We start from the raw sequence: 6759 nt of genomic DNA, 5'->3' as shown, positions 1-6759 counted from the left end.
AAAGAAAGAGAGAAAGAAAAACAGCCTTGCGGTAACAAAATGTAATCAGACATCCACACAAAACCCAAGTCTTTGTGTCACCAGCCTGAGTTGCAAAGTGAAACCTACCACTGGTTAAGAGCGCCCACCACATGATCCTCCAAAAGAAACACACACAAATTTTAACTCTATTTATACTAAAATAAAAAAGCATTCCGCTAGACCACCTTCCAGGCAAAAGGAAAGGTCTCCAAGTCAACCCATTCGCTGACTGATGAGAGGCAAGAGCCAGAGCTGCCCGTTCACGGTGTTGGCTGGCGGAGGTGTACGCGGCACCTTGACTTCAGCGTTACAGGCAGCATCTCCGAGAAACTCTGTAACCACACAGAGTGGAAAAGGTTCTTCACAAGCTCCAGCTTTCAGATAATCTTCATCCTTCGCCGTTCAATTCTGTGTGGAACATGGCTTCCAACGAATCGGAACTGGAGGAGCCAGTAGAGCAGACCTGGCAGTGTGCTGCCTAGAACTCTAATTACAGAAGCTGAAAATATAGAGTGTGTAGGCTTTGGGGGAACCATCCATGGAGTGAACAGCAGTATAACCCGCTTTCAGGGGTGCTTTAGGTTTGGTGTGTGTCACGCGGGACACAGATGACCCATGAAATGAAATGGGTGATCTCCAACTGCTGGCTGTGAGACTCAACTTCCAACCGAGTGTTTGATGAACCCTGTTCAAAAGTCAGCTGTGGCGACAGGAAGTGGAAGTCTTAGGAACAGTTTGAGTTACTCGGGGTAAGCACCTAAGAGAGATAATGAAATGTGTTGTTCATTCACTCAGCCAAACGTTTATTAATGTGCCAGCAACTGCTCTCCGTGCTGGCCCCGTTCAAGTCCAGAACAGAAAGCACTGCAGCAGAACACGATGACAATAAGAGCAGACACATGTAAGGTTCTGAACGGGTTTAATAAAGTTCATTCTGGCGCTGCCTGGAAACCCCTCTGTGGACTGGGTTCTACAGTCACTTTGGTAAAGGAAAAAAATTAAACCTGGCAATTTTTTAAATTCCCCAAATCAAACCATGAGTAGAGTAAGAGATGTAAAGTCTTCAGCTCCGGTATCCTCTGAAGGCAGCTCTCGGTCCAACACTGGGCAGGGCATTACAAGACATGAGGCTGCTGTGTGGAGATTCTGTCGGCACACGGCAAACTCTATATGCTTTTGAGTGCTGGTTGTAAGCTGGAATTTAGGCTGATTTTTGGTTTGGTTTGGTTTTTTGGGTGGTGTTGTTGTTTGTTTGTTTGTTTGTTTCTAAGAACAGGAAATCCTACCAACTGGAACAGTCCAGCTCAAATGTTCCTCATCTCTTTACATACTTTACTGGGTGTTCTTAGTAGATGACAGCACTGATGAGTGAGTTTGCCTGATTAGCTAAACAAATGAATGGAGCTAACTTTCCAGGATTAAAGCCTTCCTTACAAAAGATAATGTTAGGCAGAAACTTTAGGAGCAAAAAATAAATAGTAATAAAATAATAATAAATAGATAAATCAATGTGATAACTGATAAATATTTGAAAAATCACACTCAACAATGAAGCTAAATCCATGATGTGATCTATTCATGTATCTATACAAACCAGGGAAAATGTATAAAGCACATAAGGTCTACTATTCATAAGGATGTTTATGGAAGACTTTAATTCAATGCCAGTAGGAGGATGAATCTGTATCAACTTTGAGGGAAGACGCCATCTTCTAAACCAAATCTAACAAATGAATTCAACACACACAGAGTTTTCCACATTTCTAAAGGATGTACTCAAGAACACCCATATCAACACGATCCGTAACAGACGATACTGAAAACAACCCAAGTATCCATCAAGAATGAAACAGATAATGTGCCATGCCCGTCCACAAAAGTAAAACTCCTTCCAACTATGAGGATAAACAAACTTGCTACGCACAAATCAAGGGTGAATCTCCTAAATACAGCAGTCAGCAGAAGGGGTCAGACCCACAAGTACATACCACGTGGTTGACTCATGGAAAGCTGAGTAACAGGTAAAAGTGACCTACAGCCCCAGAAGTAAGAAGTTACTGTTGAGGGAAATCATAGCTTACAATGATGGGAATAGGAGACTTCCGAGCCTGTCATTGGCTTGCATCCTGTATTCACTCGAGTTGAGCTGTTCGCTGGTATTTTAGAGACATTTTCGATGTTCTGACTACATGTTGCAAATCAGCAAAAACTTAAATGGATGAGGCAGGAGGAAGGGGAAAGAAAATAGAGAAAAGAAGAGAGGCGGGGAGAGGAGGGAGGGGGCTATACATGACACCATCAGGTCCGAGGTTCTAGCCTTTAGTTCTGCTTGTGGTCTCTTGTTCACCTTCCTTTACTAGCAGGTGGTCCACACACTGGGCTCAGCATCTCCTACGTAGCACAACATCTGCCCAGCTCCGTGCTCTACTTTCTTGTTTACGGTTGGCTGTGATATCAGAGGTCGTATGACAATAACTCAAAGATGCTTCACATCTGCGGACTCTAGGGATCTCCTGAGGGACACAGAGCCCCCTTTAATATAAGCCTTCCCTCTGGCTGCTCACAGCCTTGCTGGCGAACAGAGCATGCCAAACAAACAGCCATAGTACTAGATCCCATCAATCACCAGATCTCTAAAGCAAGGCTAGAATTAATTAATAGAGAAGTCCAGACCCCTCAAGTTTACCCATCTGAAAATAGCATAGAGCAAGCTATTCATCAGGCAGTATAGTTGCCAAAGCAAAAAAGAATGCTGTGCTTCCTAGTAATGACATTAGGAAAAACTTCCTTATTTATGCCACTCAAAAAAGAGCAGGTTTCAACACAATGTAGCCCTTTCTCTTTAGGCATTTCTGATTGTTTTATTTTAATGCCTCCCAAAAGTATCCCAGAAATTCTATCTAGAGCTTTTTTTAAAGCTTTCTAATACAAATTCAACAAAGCAAGAAGAAAATAAAACTCAAGATGTCACTTCTTGATTACTTATGTCCTTCAAAGTCTTAACTTCATGTAACTTACTTCTGTGTAATTCTCCATGAAAATGAACTTAGCTCCCAAGCTAAAACTGACACACCCAAACTGGAAACCTTTAGCATTGCTGAACCCAGAACCTCAAAGTTGAAAGCTTTGGTCACTGCTGCTCTGGAAGGCCACGGAAAAGCTCATCTTAGCAGAATAAACTTGCATCTGCTTTGCCCTCTTCCTCTGTGACTAAAATAACCCAAACTCATTCCCCTTCACCGTAGTCATTCGAAGGAGATGTAACAGCATTCAGCAGATGGAGCATGCATTCCAACCTCCACCAATAACTTTTCAGGATATTTTTTTTTTTTGGTACAGTTCTCTGTTTTGGTTTTTAAGTAAGCACAATACCTAACCCTTATATCTACTTCATTTTCAGGGAAGATAGACCATGTCTGGCTCCCAGAAGCAACAGATGAAGGGGGTTTCACTATTACTATTATGACTATTTATACTGCTATCTTTTGTTTAATTCATCAACCTACTTCAGAAGAAATAAAGACATCATTACTAAGAAAACAGCACTGTAAGCATCACGTAGAAGACTGGAAAAATAAACTTTCTCAGTTCCTTTCGTAGCAGGTAAATAAAAGCACCATCATTCGACCCTCACCCTCCTTTGGGTGTCTTAGTTGTCATTGCACTACAGGGGCCAGAGAGATGTCACCGCCTCAGAGTCACTATGGCAGCAGTGAATGTGGCTTGAGATAAAATGTAACCTCTGAATGTGTATGTTTTTGTGTATAAGTCTGCAAATTAGACAGTGCTGTGTACAAGACTGTCCACATCTACGGCTGGAAACTAGCTAAAGACACGTAGTGGTGAATATGTGAACTACCTTCTAGGACACAAGTGTTCATGACAAAAATGTCCTGAGTGTGCAAATATTGAGAGCTAGGCAAAAATGATCCATATACAACTCATCCCTGACCTGACATCAAAGAAACAGCATTTATACCCTAAAATTCCCATATGCAAAAGTAGTAATATCTAGTTTGGTAAAGTTTTATTTGATTCCTGGATATTCTTATCTATTCATTCTGCTGAAGGACACTACATTAAAAACAAATCTCATGGGTCTTAACTTGTCCTGAAAAACAACATCAGGTAAGATATGTGTTCTGCTTACAGCTTCCTCTGGCTAATCAGTCATTCATATATCCTGATTCCTTCTATTTTGCAATAAAAAAAAAAACTTGGAAACTTTAATCATCATTAGATTTTCCTGTTCCTCACTTGTTCTTTCCAAAGCAGACCTGATTATGCAGCAGACCCAGGCTTATTCCTACTGTCTAAAACGAATGCCAAGGAACAGGCTGACGGAGTGCCCTTGCCACACACAGGAGCAGGGAATTCTCCTAGGACTGGCTCCCTAACAATAGCAGGTCCTCACTGACTGCAGTGCTCTCAGAGGCAGGCAGGGAAACCTGATTATCTGTGATGATTCACCAGCAGAGTGTGCTTCCCTTCCCTCTTTAAGTACTGTCTTTTCCTTTAAGATGTGAGCTATGGCCAGACTATCATGCATGTTATCAGAACAAGAGATCAGAATCTTCAAATTGTGCTTGCCAGAGCTCAGTGAAAAATGAGATTACCACCAGGGTGTGCTGGGAGATGTCCCAAAGGTTGCCTGGTTTCTAGCATGTTTTTCCTCTACTGCAATTGCCTGTCTTCCTTTTATACACTATTTCTATAAATCCAAAAGTCTTCTAATCATTTAAAAGAATGGCCCTGGCATGCAAAAGCTGCAAGCTTTTGTGTGTTGAAAAAGTGAACTAAAAGAAATACAACAATAAATTGAGCATACTTCTGAGCACCTGAAAGACTCACAGGCTTTGTATGTTTGTATGTTTCCAAACAGAAAATGATATTGAAATGTCTGTGCTGTAAAACTAATACAAAGGGCTGAAGGTTTCTGCTTTCTCAAATATACCCAACACTACCAAAAAAATATCCCATTTTCTGTCTCTCATGCCATCTGTAGAAATGCCTTATGCCCCAAGAATTCACAGCACTGGTAAGTTTCCCATCCTACCTAAGGAAGTTTTCTGTCATCTTGCCTACACTTGGATATAAAGGTAAAATCGTTCTATTTTACCACATAGGAGATCAGAATCCTATTTAGATTTAACTTTAAAATGAAAGTAAAAGTTTTTCTCAGTTATGAAAGCTTTAAAAAAATACACACTTCCTTTGAATAAAGTAGAAATAACTCCAGTCTAAGTACAGCAATGACTGGAAAGTATTTAATGCTAATGTGCTGGACACAAGGACTAGAGTTCTTAGAAACTTTTAATTTTCTGAAGAGTCTTGAAGCCGTCCAGTACTGGTCTGGCTTCCACGGAGAATCTATCCAGATACCAATGAAAATGAGCACCAATGAGCAAGACACACTTCAATGTAGGTAATATTGCAACCCGAAGTCCCTGGTAAAGAAAGGAAGCTAGGTGCAGTGTGGCGCCTTTCCAGGATCTGAGCTGGTGTTAGTGTAGCCCTGTGTCAGGGAGTTCTCACTAGGAGTGAGTCTGTCTGGCACTAAAGTGAAAGAGGAGAGAGAAGTGAGTGCAAAGGAGGAGAGAAGAGAGCTTTCAGCTTTTCAGCTTCAGACTGGAAGAACTTGCTGCGGGCAATCACGCTGAGAAGGTGGGGCCTTCTGGAGAGAGGGAAGGCAGAACTCCACACTTCCAGGGAACCCGGAGGTGCTAGGGCCGGTGCAGAAATGCTTCCTTGGCGGTTCTCAAGTTGAGGGGTTTTTTTCCCCCTTTTGTTCTCGGAGAACTTTCCTCCTTATGGAGCTTGCTGCAGTTAGCCGCTGTCGCTCAGTAGCTGTTATTAACAGACGGGCAAAGACTGAAAAGCACTTAAGAAAAGAATCACCTGCCCTTGCCAAGATGCACACGCTGCCCAGTACCTGAGCGAGAGCTCCGCTGTCGCCGGCCAACAGAAATCCCAGTTTAACCTCTGTCTCCCCCTTGCAAATAAATGTGTGTACCTCTTGCAGTGAATCTGCCTGACTCACCCCCGCCTCCGGCGTGCCAAGCAAAAACGCGAGTGCCCGATCCCAGAGCGGACAGAGGAGTGGGGATCGCGGCCTCGATGGCACTGTTTCCTCAGCCTCCCCAGCTTAAAGATCTGGAGGTGTGTCCCCCCTCAGACAGGTCCCCAGATACACTATGACCACTCGGGCTCAGGAGAACACAAGTGTCACTGCTCGCGAGCCTAGCCGGGGCGTCCACTGGCCCCACAGTCGTGGCAACAACGCCCGGTTACGTGCAGGCGGCTATGCAGTAGGGGGAAAATAGAACCACCCAAACTTGTCATCTGAACGCTAAGACGGAATAAAAAGTACTTTTTCCCGCAGCAACAGCAGCAGCGTTCACACTTCGCGGGCACCCAGCACAGGAGATGCCCGGCCCGCCACTGACCTCTCTCTCTCCCTGTGTTCCTCCCTGGACGCGCCGCCGAGGCCGTCAGATCGCCCTGCGGGACCAGTCCCTGGGGCCCGCGCCCGCCACCCAGTGCCCACCGCGCCGGCTAGGCTTGGGGACGTGGCCGACCCACCCCGCCGCCGCTCCGGCCACTCACCTCCTGGGGTCGGGCTTCCGTCGCTCCTCCAGCTTGGCGACTGAGTGTGTGGCTGCAGCGGCCGCCGCCGCTGCTGCCGCCGCCGCTTTCGCCGCCACCTCGGCAGCCGCCGCCACCTAAGCTCTGCCCCGC

The 6759-nt window shown here is 44.7% G+C and overlaps 1 protein-coding gene across 2 annotated transcripts in view; it reads right to left on the bottom strand.

The window, feature by feature from the left end:
- Slc4a4 (solute carrier family 4 member 4) overlaps positions 1-6753 on the bottom strand; it is a 329959-nt gene extending 323206 nt beyond the window's left edge. For both annotated transcript variants that reach the window (XM_013350885.2, XM_005359460.2), the window contains exon 1: positions 6628-6753. The gene's annotated coding sequence lies outside the window, so the exon portion shown is untranslated. The remainder of the gene's footprint in view (positions 1-6627) is intronic.
- Positions 6754-6759: the final 6 nt, after the last annotated feature.

The sequence above is a fragment of the Microtus ochrogaster genome, linkage group LG1, assembly GCF_000317375.1.
Source record: "Microtus ochrogaster isolate Prairie Vole_2 linkage group LG1, MicOch1.0, whole genome shotgun sequence".
Classification (NCBI taxonomy): domain Eukaryota; kingdom Metazoa; phylum Chordata; class Mammalia; order Rodentia; family Cricetidae; genus Microtus; species Microtus ochrogaster.
Note: the sequence above shows the minus strand (reverse complement) of the source record. Positions and strands in the feature narration are given on the sequence as shown.